Below are 13,387 nucleotides of genomic sequence, written 5' to 3' on the forward strand. Positions count from 1 at the left end.
CAAATATTTATATCCGTTGAATATCGTGCTCATGCCTTTATACCACTACGCGTCAAATCATCCCCCCAGTTGTATAAAACTGTTACACATGCATGCCATTTAAATCGAAAAGAAAAAAGTGCGCGTAGTAAAATAGTCAAAATGAAACTATACAATTTGTTTTTAGTTTACGTTTCACAATTTTTAGGGAAATAACTAACAGATTTATTTGACAATAATTAAGGTCTGATTTTCTCTTATTTATTAACAAATTAATCATTTTTTCTCTCATATTTTCTTTCCTACACTTTTTTTACATAAAAACTTCAAAAAACCATATCTATTTCATATGAACTCGAAATTGAGTGATTCCAAATCCTACGGATTCGTGACGCCGAGATCTTCAAAAATAGATCCATTGTGTTTGATGAAAAATCATGTTTAATACCATAGATGTAAAAAACACGTTACTACCTTAAATATGAAAATAACTGAAATTTTTTAAATTATCGATATAAATATAATTTTTCATCAAACACAATGGGTCTATTTTTGAAGATCTCGACGCCACGAATTTGTAGGATCTAAAATCACTCAATTTCGAGTTCGTATGAGAAAGATACGAATTTTTGAAGTTTTGATGCAAAAAAAAAATATTTGAAAAAAAATAGGAGAGAGAAAGTGACGAATTTGTTAATAAATAAGGCAAATCAAACCTTAATTATTGCCACATAAGCCATTTGTTTATATCCCTAAAAATTGTCAAACATAAGTTAGATCCAAAATCACATTTTAAAGTGACTTAGTTAGTTACAAATCTCAAAAAATAATAAACTCAATCCCATATAATATGGGATATGGCAGGTGATAAGTTTTACCGATTGCACAAGAAAAACATTTAAGATTTTTTTATTGTAAATGATAAACAAGTCTCTTGACATAATTTCATATTTGAACGAATACCGATACAGAGAGAAAATTCTTCAAGACCTGATCCATATTTTTAAATAGTCAATTTAAACGTTTGATATTATTAAATATCTAACATTTGATAAATCTTAAATAAATGATCATTTTCATATATTTACAAACGTAAATATTAGATAAATAGTCACCTCTATATATTATACTACGTCATTATTTAAGGATATTTATTTAAAATTTACTAAACGTTGATTATTTAATAATATCAAACGTTTAAATTAATTATTTTCCTAATTTTAGCAGGTTTCAAATGTCGCCGGCTTTCCACGATTTTCGCCGGAAAAGTCGTTTTCGCCGGAAAAATCGTTTTCGCCGTCCAAACGGCCGACGATGTGCAATATGTCGTTTGTCGTTGTTACGTCGTTGGATTTTCGGCGAAAACGACATCTCGTTTCCATGGATTTTAGGCCGTCCAAGCGCAGCGTATTTCCCACACTTTTCGGGGAGAAAGTCGTCGTTTTTTTTTTCAAAAACCCAGAATTTGTTTTCCTTGATTTGGTTTGTAAAATGATTTTTTTTAACATAATGTCCTCCATTAAAGTTGTTTGAAATGTTGTGATCTATGATATATATTTTTTCCATATTTTTCTGACACATCCGGCGAACCACCATTTTTCCCGGCGAACCTCCATTTTTTCCGGCGAACCACCATTTTTTCCGGCGACATTTTTTTTTTCTGTTTTCAAGTAAGTTTATGACTGAAATAAAATTGTTTGAATTGTTGATATGAAATTGTTGGAATATTTATTAATTGAAATGTAATTGTGATTGTGTGAAATGAATTGAAATGTTGATAAAGAAATGTTGGAATTGTGATTGTGTGATATTAATTAAAATGAGTTATGAGCTTAATATAAAAAAAATAAAATAAAATAAAATAAGAGGCTTAGCTATAAATGGAACATTTTGGTCTTAAACTATTTTTTAGAATAAAATGATCATTAACAATGAATTTTGCAAATATATATGTTTCAAATTTGAGTGTTTGTTTTGCCACATTATTTCCGTTCGGCACGTCGGTTTTCCATCGAAAACGGTATTTAAATTGCCTTTTTCCACAATTTTTCCGTTCGATTTTCTATCGACATGACGATTTTCCGTAAATCAGGAAACTCGAAACGGCAACGAAAACGGCATTTTTTTCCTTAGTTTAAGCCATGGATAATAATAATTTTAAACAACTAATATATATGTATACATATATATATATATATATATATATAATTTAATGGAATCTTGTAATATATATAAGATAAAATCAACTGACAGGTTTTCACCTTGATTGACGGATTTCTAACTTCCATTATTTATAATTATAGATATAATTCATAAATATTTTATCATTAACACATGTAAATCATAACATGAGTGTAAGCGTTTGTTACGATGCATAAGTGAGAAGAAAGAAACTTTAGAATGATCTGTGTTTGGATGAAGACTGATAGATTACGTCTTGAAAAATACCAAATATAATAAAATTGGAAAAAAAAAAAGTCTCAATTTTGCATTCTTTTCTCATTAATCAAAATCTTTCATTACAACGAGACCTAAAGCTTATTTATAAGAAAATCCGAAGAATTAATCATATTTAATTGTTAAAAACTAAATATAATAAAATATTAATTATCTTAATACGTATGATATTAAATGAACCTAACTAATAAAGAATATAAAATACAGAATACATATAGAAGATATTATATGATATATGACTTTCATGCATAATGTATTATTTTATTTAATACAGTGGCTTTTATTTGTTATTTTTAAATTGTCATGTTTCTATGCAATTACTTAATTGATTTTAATTACATAATCGTAAAAAGTAAAAAGTGGGCTAGCGGTTGGCTTTTGTGATTTGACTCAAGTGATTTGACTCGAGTGATTTGACTATGTACATAAGAGTAATTCATATATTTTCTATATGTAAATGTTAGTAAATTAAAATAAATTAAACGTCGACTACTTTTTTAAAACTAAGTTTGACGTTAGCTACATAGCTATATCGCCATATTAAGATTTTCTCTCAAAATCTGGTATCCAATCTCCATTAAAACAAAATTAACTTGAGTTGTCGTTAAACATGCTTATTTAATTATCAAATTAAACTCTTTTGGTTTTGTTAACGGTTTTCAATCGGATAGTTTTGACTATCAAGTTCAAAGGGAATGGGTGAAGTGTTTTGTTTTTTAGCTACTGAATGGATGAAATTAATTGGTTAACCATGAATTTTGATAAAATAATTTTTTTTTTTAGGGAAATAAAATAAAGTAATAATAATAAACAGTTAATTCATACAATTTTAATTATATTGATTAACATTATTTTCATGTCATGTCGCATCATTAAGAACAATGATAAATACATTATCACGGTTATAAATTACTCATTAATAAATTAATAAATATACCGCAATAATCAGTATTATTTTTTTAGTTTAAAAAAAGAATTAATTACATCTTGGTTAACAGGCCGGTTTAATCGATAGCCAAGATGCCATGTATGTTGGACTTGGGTGTAATAAAAAATAAAAGGTTGCTAAAAAAATTAACTACAAATAAAAGGTGAAAGAGAAAAATGTTGGACAAAATTAAGGGTAATTAAACCAATAGCTCAATATCTCAAGCTCTTTTTAAAAAATAGTTTAAGTTTCATTTTATTCAAAAAATAGCCCACCAGGCATGCACTAAATTAATTAACTAAATAGTAAATTTAATTTACTTTTTAATTAATTAATTTACTGTATGTCTGTTAAGCTATTTTTTTCAATAAAATGAAACTTTGAATTAGAATTTTGAAAAGAGCTAAAAGAATAGCTAGCTGTAACAAATTCTAGTAAAATTAAAGGTTGGTGCACAATTTTCTTTCAATTATTGGTAGGGATTTAAAAAAAAAACTAAAAATATATAGAAAGCAGCAAGTTTTACAAATTTTAGAAATAAAAAATAAAATATAGATTATGGATAAAATGGTGTATATGTAAAATAACAGTTTCGGTGAAATAGTTAACCATTAAGAAAAAAAAAATAGTGTATTGTAGTAGCTAATTTGGCCTAGTGGCAATCTCACACATATATCGATTGAGAGGTCATGGATTCGAATTTTATGGACTGCAGAATTGCATGCTCCTTTACAAGCGGTGGAAAATTTGTCATTTTTTAGCTTAATGTCACTGTAGTAAATCATGTAATCTTGATCAATAGTATCACATCTACTGGCACTGCTAATTTGATCAATAATGTCACTTCCTCATAAAAAAAAAAATAAAAAAAAGGAAGAAGTGAATTAATTACTACATTTTCTTTTAGATTTTATTTTTACAATACTCACTCCACTTAACTCATATATAACATCCGAGGACTTGTAGACTGCATATCATGATGTGCCACATCATCAAGTGAGGAGGCAATTTTCATTGAAAAGTAGTAGCAGAGCCCGGAACTTCATTTGGCGAAGGACTTGAGAAATTTTTTAGTTGAGACATTTATGAAAATAAATATATATACTTTGATTTGAGATAGAAAAAAATATTATGGGTAAGATTTATAACATTAAAAGGTTGAGAGGGGCATATAGCTAAGCCTCACGTGGCTCTGCCATTGGTGGGAATTAATTTGATTGTACATATTCAACAAAGAAATCGATATGGATCGCAGAAATTATATCTGGAACCAGGATCATAAGGATATAAGATCGCAAGGCAACAAAACAACCTTTTTTTTTTTTGTTTGTTTTGTAAACCTAGCTATATAACAAGGGAAATTGAGTGTAACATGTATGAGTGTGGGCGTGAGACTGGGTACACAATTTGGAGCAATAACCAAATATTCCATATGGTAAGAAGTTGTGTCAGAAAGATGATATTGTTCGTAACATTGAATCCAAGTCATGACTCGACATTGATACATTGTTGAACTAGGATAAAAACGTGCTGTCTGTATTTGATCTTTATCTTTCGGTCGATTTATATTTTGGCATGTGTAAACAGTAAACTCAAGAAATAAGGTTTAGGAGACCTTTAAAATAATTCAAATGAATTATAACATTATATTTGAAAATACAAAATCTCATTAAATCATACTTGTATACCAAATGAGTAATTTATAAGTGTTTCTATTTTAAAATAGGTAATTTTTTAGTTTTGAATATTTAAGATGTCTTTCTAATTGGGTACGTAATTTTTTTATTTTTTATTTTTAAATGGGTACCGAATTCCTAATTAAGTTAGCATTGTTTTTATTCGAAATTCCTCATCATTTTTTTTTAGATTATATGGATTAGAATTCAGTTGAACAGCCCTCGAGCTCAAATTATTGAAGCAAAGTTTCTTTAAATGATCCATTAGGAAAATTGTCAACTTAAATATTTGATTTTGTTAAATAACAAACGTTTGTTAAATCTTAGATAAATATCTACTTTCATATATTTACATACGTAAACTTTAGATAAATAATCACTTTCATATATTATGTCATATAATTATTTACGACTATTTATCTAAAATTTATCAAACGTTGATTATTTAGTAATGTCAAATGTTTAAATTGACTATTTTTCTAATTTTATGTTCTTTAAATAAATTGGGGACTATTTGAAAAACGCGGAATTCAATCACAGTGATATTGAGCCCATTTTACTCGAAACCTGTATCATGGCAAGAAAAGTATAAAATGCGAAAATGGACAGGTGTCACACACTTATATTTATTGACTCATGCGTATCGTCAAATGCAAGGTTCGACATCCCGGGGGTTCCGGTCAGGATCCCCTGAACCGGAGGGGACCGGGACGGGACTTGCAGAAACCGGTCCCGTGAACTGAACCCGGTCGAATCCCGGCCAGATCCCGCGAATCCCGATGTTTCTGGTGTGCGTCCCGCCGGATCCCGCTCAGTGGAAGCCATTTTTGTCTAGATCCCCGGGAACTCGAGAGGTATCATCTAGATCCCGGGGAACCCGAGAGGTATCATCCGAATTTTTCATTTTTTAGGATTTTTTTTCAATTTTTTCTTATGAATTGATGATTATTGTGATGATATTGTTGAATTTTAATTAATTTCGAGATTAGTTGATTATTGTCATGATAAAGTTGAATTAAAATGTTGATTACAATTAATTTGATGATTGTTGTGATGGTTATGTTGATTTTTGTCATATGAATTGATGATTATTGTGATGATATTGTATTTTGTTTAAGAACTCAGTTTATGTTTGGTATGAACATTTGTTTGAAGTTTGAACTATGAAAACTATTTTTATTATTGTAAAATATTTGTCTGAATCCCCCTCGGGTTCCTACATTTTTTGTCGGGTTCTTCTCCGGTAAACGGTTTCCTACCGGTACCGGTTTCCTTTTTTTTTCCTGAATCCCTCTCGGTTTCCTCTTCGGTAAGCGGTATTCCCCAAAAATTGGGGTCCCGGTACGGTAACGGTAACGGTACGGCGATCCTTGGTCAAATGTAACGAATTTGGTACAAATTTAATAAATGTAGGAAATGATCATCAATAGCTTAGCGAGGGTAAAGGGCTAAAGGCTAAAGTTCATCTCTGCAAAATATAATACGTATTTTTAGTTCGATAAATAAAAAAATAAAATATTTTTTCCACGTTGCAAAAAAAAAAAAAAAAAAACTATGTTAAGATGTCTCTAACATTGCAAAAAAAAAAAAAAAAAAAGACAAAAATGTAGTAAAAAATTCACAATACTAACCAAGTTGGAAAATATGTTGATAAATGTCACTAAAAAAGAAGAAAATAAATAATTAAACATAAATAGTATATATATATATATATATTACACTTGGTTATGTTTTAAATGCTTTCCCTGACATGGCAAGGTTAGTGGAAAGGTACTATATTACACTTGGTTATGTTTTAAATGCTTTCCCTGACATGACAAAATTATGCATCACCGTCGTTCAAGCCAATCACGTGAAATTCTCTCCTCTGCAACGTCAATAACTTTGCATCTCAGAAGGCAAAAGACTTGATAATATATATCCAAATCGGAGACACTTGTAAATACACTCGTCTGTATATATATATATACATATATATGGTTACCTGGTTATGAAGTAAACGATTCTCTTCTTTCAGCTGTTTTTCCTGAGCTCAGAAAGAGAACTGTAGTATGTACTTTATAGAACTGTAGTATGTACAATTTGATACTATTTTCTTTTTCAAACATGTTAGTTTTGTCGTTGTATCAGTCTAATCACTAAAAAGCAAACAAATATGGAATTAAAAAACAAGTTTACTTATTTTTCCTTTTTATATTTTATGCTCAGTTTTTTTATTTATTTATTACAATCAATGGTTATTTATGTTATGGGCCAAGTGCTAACAAATCTACAGCATTATAAGTTTATATTCACTGTAAGCCCCCCCGAGAAACCAAAGTCTGGATTAAATTCGTCCCTAAGTAAATCCCTGTTTTTGTTCCTTCAAAGTGAATAATTTTTCTAACCAAAAGAAAAGGATCATATAAAAAGTTAAACCTAATCTAGCCTAGTAACCAATTTCCATATCTAATTAATGTAAGAGATAACACTTAAACCTAATATATTGGAGTACTCTTCAAGGCCAATGCTAACGATCTGGTGCTAGGGGCTAGTTTGGTAGGCCAATAGAGAAGCGTTGGTCTTGAAGAATTTCTCATTCTATATATAGTTAGCATTGGCCAAAAAGAAAAGAAAGAAATAAATTCACCTTGTGTTGAAATGTCAATATGGCTATTTTCACTCACTGAAACCAAAAATGTCGAACTTCCATGGACATATGTGATTTTATCCCTTCATCTAGTGTTTAGAATAGGTCATAATTGAGATACTTTAGGAAGTTATTAAGGGTCTCCTACATGAACGCGCTCCTTGATATCTATTCAGGTGGGCATATAACATTATATCTCACGATCTAGATGTATACAAAGGTGGATCGTAAACATTCTGTGTATGGGTGAAGATAATGAAGAAGGAACTCGAATCTCCCAATACGAGCAATGGCTGTATTGAGAAACTAGCATTCGTCCCTAACTTCATTGTATCGAAAAATCATGGTTTCCTTTGTTCTTTGCTATCCGCGTACTCCTAATTTTTTTTTCCAAATTCCATATTTGAATGTCATCCTCAACGGATATCTAAAAAAGGAAGTCTCTGTGTAGTAACGTAGTTCCTTGTTTGAGAACGTCATTTACATCAAACTACGGAAAATTTCTATACAAACTAAAGCAGCTTCCTCGAGCTTGCCTTGATTGCTTCTCACAATATTGGCTACCTTCAAAGCCAAGAACCTTATACAATATTTTTCAAATTAACATGCAAGGGAATTTCTTCGCATTTGTATTGGCAATGCAACAATATCCCCACCAGGAGTGATGAAGAGTAAGGCCTTCTCCAGTGGAGCGCCAAAACACACGCTAATATAGCATTGGTGCTCCACTCGAGCGGCATAACCCACGCTAATATAGCGTGGGAAGTTATTTCCCAACAGTGCAGCGCTATTTGTAGCGCTGCACTGTTTAAACGCAAATTTTTTTTTTTTTCTCTTTTAGGTTTTAAAATTTAACCAAATGCCCAAATTGTATATAATTACTTAATATTTACCCCTAAAATTATTTAATTTATATAAAATTTATTATTGTGCATAATTTAAAAGACAACAATATTTTAAAATACAACAATGATATTTGCACATTGCAAGAAAATTATAATATTAAAACGGTCATAATAAACTAATACCAAACACAATTACATTAGCAATTTAAAAAAAACAACAAGAAAACTCAAAAGACATTAAAAACACAATTCTTCTAAACACAATTATTTATATTTATAATTATAATTAATTTATAGAGTAATATTTTACTCATTATCATAATTCTTCTAAGTTATCTAATTAGTAATAATAATAAAAAATATAGGGGTATAAGTATAAATAGGAAATAAAGGGGGAAAAAATAGAGTGAAAAATATAGTGGAAAATAGAGTTCGGTTGTTGAGAAATCACTGTTTACAGAAAAATAGAGTGAAAAATAGAGTGAGAAATAGAGTGATCGGTTAGAGATGGCCTAAAGCATCAGAGCTCAATGCACTACGCTCCAAAGAAATTGAGATAAGAAACCTTGGCAATTTGAAATACATATAATAGGATAGAAATCTCCAAATCGCATGCAAGCCGACTTATACCCAATAAATTCAATTCAAATTTATGACCACAAGTGCATAGTGACAAAAAAAATCCAAGGCTCAGTCGGAAACTAGATTCCCACTCACGAAGCACTGCATGGGTCCCACAACGCCTAGTATCTATCATTTACGGCTATGACAAATTAGTCGGTCTTCTTATATATCTTGCTCATACCAAGCCAAAGTAGAAGTAGCCAATTTATGGGAGATCATTTGTAAACATTCTACCACTTACTCAGAAAAATCTAAGAGCGAGTATTGTTAAAGAATAGCAGAGAACAGAGAGCTCAGAGGCTTTCTTTATCACGCATTTTCTTCGCTTTGAGAAGGTGACGTGGCGACTGTGGTTGTCCTCGATTCTCTTCATCTCCACTTTTCCTCTTCCCATCTCTCTCTCTCTCTCTCTGATAAGTCAAAACCCTAACTAGTTGAAGAAGAAAGAAGATAGAAATGAAAGTCGGACCTGAAAAGACGGACTCGTAGATTCTCCGGGCTCGGTCGTCGACACGTGGCGGTTCTCACGTGCCAGGTTCAGTTTGAAGAGTTGAGTAAAAAAAAAAAAAAAAAATTCGGTCCATCTTTATTTATTGATTGTGGATATATTTGTTAAATTGTTATATCAGTAACTATTTAGGTTGTCAGTCGTTTTTGTTTTTTTTTTGTTTTTTTTACAAGATGTCTTATATATTTTTATTCATAATTTAATGAGACAATAAATCCTTTCATCAATTGAAGAAGCAGACACGACAAATTAGGGTGATCGGTTTGAATATTCCTACTACGCGTCAAATCAGGCCTCCATTTGTCAAAAATAGTTACACATGCCAGCTTAAAAGAAGAACAAGAAAGAAAAACTGTGACATTTCAAAATTACATATTAAATGCGAAAATATTCAACTTTTTTCTTGACAGAAGTTAACAGTTGAACAAAAACCCATATTTGAGAAATATTTTTCGAAACAAGACTCGTTATTAGTAGTGGTCTGCAACTGCAATACGACAATCACAAACTCGAAAATGTATATTTCATACTTAAAATATAAAGCATCTATTAATTCAAATAGTGTTTTATATATCTAACTAATTAAATACTTATTTGAACATTAAAAAAAAAATCAGTATCTTATTTTTTTAATCAATGATGTAACTTATAATCTTAACAACTTTATATTAATTTTTTAACTACTTTATTTGTTATAAATTGAAGAAGTTCTTGAGCTTGAGAGAGAGACTAGAATTTAGGCGATGAATTTGTGTAATTGATTTTGGCTGAGTTGTCATTAACAAGAAACGATTATATACCAAAGGTTACACGGTTGTTAAGTTACAGTGCTAACAGTTTTTCTAACCGACTCTAAGCTATACTAACATACACACAAGACAAGTGTAGGCTAACATCTATGTTATTCCAATATAAATGCCTAACTCTCCCCCCTAATTTTTGTTGCTATTTTTAAAGAAATATGTGAATTATTTTTTAACGAAATATATAGATTGATAAAAGTCAGGTTAAATTATGAGGTATAATTCTCCAAAAAAAGAAAGATGAAAAGTTCATGAACAAAATCATAATTGCAACAAGAATTATGGATATTAATTTTTTTAGTAACATGTGTTACTAGCATAAACTTTATCTTCACATGTTAAAATTACGTTCTCTCCCATATTAATATCTTCACATGTTAAAATTACGTTCTCTCCCATATTAAACACCAATCAAAGATTCTTGGGTACAAAACTCATATCTAAATTTAGATTATTGAAACATAAAACAAGATTAACAAAATATAAAACGAAAAATAAACCCTCTCTATTGAAGGGGTCGACCAACATTCGCAATGATGCAGGCGCGATGACTCTGATTCAGACAAAGAGTACCAAAATTTATGAAAACATAGAAAATATATATATATATATATATATATATATATATATATATATATATTTCTCCCCTGACAAAGATTAAAGAGTCATATTTTGTTCTAGACCAAAAATTGAAGTCTCACTTAATGAGGGACACGGCACCACCGGAGATTTGAAATCCTTAATACTATTTTGTTTTATTTTTTAGAACAGCGCCGTGAAATGGGTATTTTTCTAAAAACGTTTGTGTTTAAGAAACATCACTACTTTGAGAATAATATATGCTAGTAAATATGAAAACAACTTTTTTTAACAAACTTCAACCCCATTCTATTTGCGTTCATAAATATTTCATAAGAATCATTATTTATATGCTAAAATGTGCATTCGTAATTAGTACAAAAATATGTGTTTTTTCTAAAAATACAAGATAATTTTTAGATGGACTAAAAATGCGCAAGATAAAAACTTAAGGGGTATGTAAAAAAACACAAAAGATCAATGTAACGAGCTCAAAATAAATTAGAAGTCATCAGAGAAATAATTAAAATACAAACTATACAACCAGAAATAAAGATTCAAGAATGTTTTTCAAAGCATCATCGTTTATTTATGAAATTTTCGCAGCTAAAAATTTCAGAAAAAACATACATCGGTAGAGCTAAGAATGACACAAGAGTTACATATATACATACACACACATATATATATATATTACTGAAAAAAATAACATATAAAATGTTTATACATATATGATATATCCGTTGTTAGGCCATCTCCAGTAGAGCGCTATGCGCTGCCTTTTTTGGCGCAATCGATCCACTTGAGCTTCATTCCCCACGCTCTAATAGCGTGGGATGTATTTTGACAACAGTGCAGTGCTATTTGTAGCGCTGCACTGTTAAGTGCTTTATTTGTTTTTATTTTTTTTAAGTTTTAAAATTTGCCCAAATTTCATATAATTATTTAATATTTATCCCTAAAATTATTTAATTTATATAAAATTTATTATTTTGCATAATTTGAAAGACAACAATATTTTAAAATACAACAATGATATTTAAACATTGCAAGAAATTTATAATATTAAAACGGTCATAATAAACTAATATCAAACACAATTACATTAGCAATTTGGAAGACAATCAACAAGAAAACTCAAAAGACATTAAAAAACACAATACAACGAAATAAAATTACAATAGATAAACTAATATTCTGGAAGATTGGTGCCGGATCCCCCGAGACCGGTAAAATATTGAGAATATGAATCAGAAGTCAGAGGTGGTGCATGAGATTGTTGTTGTTCAAGCCTCTTTTGCATAATATTCGCTTGTTCGGCTTGAACATATGCTCGAAACTGTGGATCTGGTATTGAAGTTAAATCCCGGAACAATATTTTATTTTCTTCCTGGACTTCTTTCAAGATTTGACTTAGGGATGGCAATTTCGTGTGCGTGTCGTAACCGTGTCGTGTTAATCATGTTTTAAAAAAAAATTGTTAAAACCAAATCCGACCATTTATTAATCGTGTTCAAAATCTAGATCCAAATCCGACCATTTAATTTTTTACAAATCCATATCCATTTAAATTAAACCATTTAATAATCGTGTTAAATGGTTTATTTAATCGTGTTTTAATCGTTTTTAAAAATTTAGTCTCTAATTGTGATTAAAATATCTAAATTTGTCATAAGAAATAAAACTTTCATTGTCTAGATCAATTATTACGAGTTACATTAAATAATTTAATGCGAATTAGTCACACGTGCGCACACACACAACCGTCTATCTCTTATATTCCATCATTAGATTGAAGGCGTGTTGCAATGCTAAGTTTGTCTCCTTACTTCTCTCTCCCTTTAGCAATGTTCCTATGCATTTGTATTTAAAAGATAGAAAACTCAAGCTCATAGATATCATGGTTACTACTCTGGATGTATAAACTCATTTCGCCAATCTTGAATACCATAGTTACAACTTCTTCTAGAGCTCATAGATACATATACCTGAAAAAATAAACAAACGAAAGAAACTTCCCTCGTCATATCAAAACTCACAAACAAAATAGCAGTGAGATCGCAATTAGAGAATATTTTATTTTTGCATCAAAGTAGAGAGTTCTTCTTGGTTATGTGAAACACTCCGCTAATGCTAGCTTACTTATCTACATAACCAGAATAAGAAATACGGAACTTGTAATCATAGAAAAATAATGGAGCAAAACAAACTTTGTTCTTGTTTACGGGACAAAATTTTGATCAGACAATATGCAAATCTAACCTCACACCATCCCATAAACACCATCAAATTACAACTTCTATAATAAACTAAAGAAGTTAATAGGACATGGAGTATCTTTGAATACCAAAGAAAAATC

This window comes from Urtica dioica, chromosome 8, assembly GCF_054948205.1.
Source record: "Urtica dioica subsp. dioica isolate 48M chromosome 8, U.dioica_male_clone48M_v1_H2, whole genome shotgun sequence".
NCBI lineage: Eukaryota > Viridiplantae > Streptophyta > Magnoliopsida > Rosales > Urticaceae > Urtica > Urtica dioica.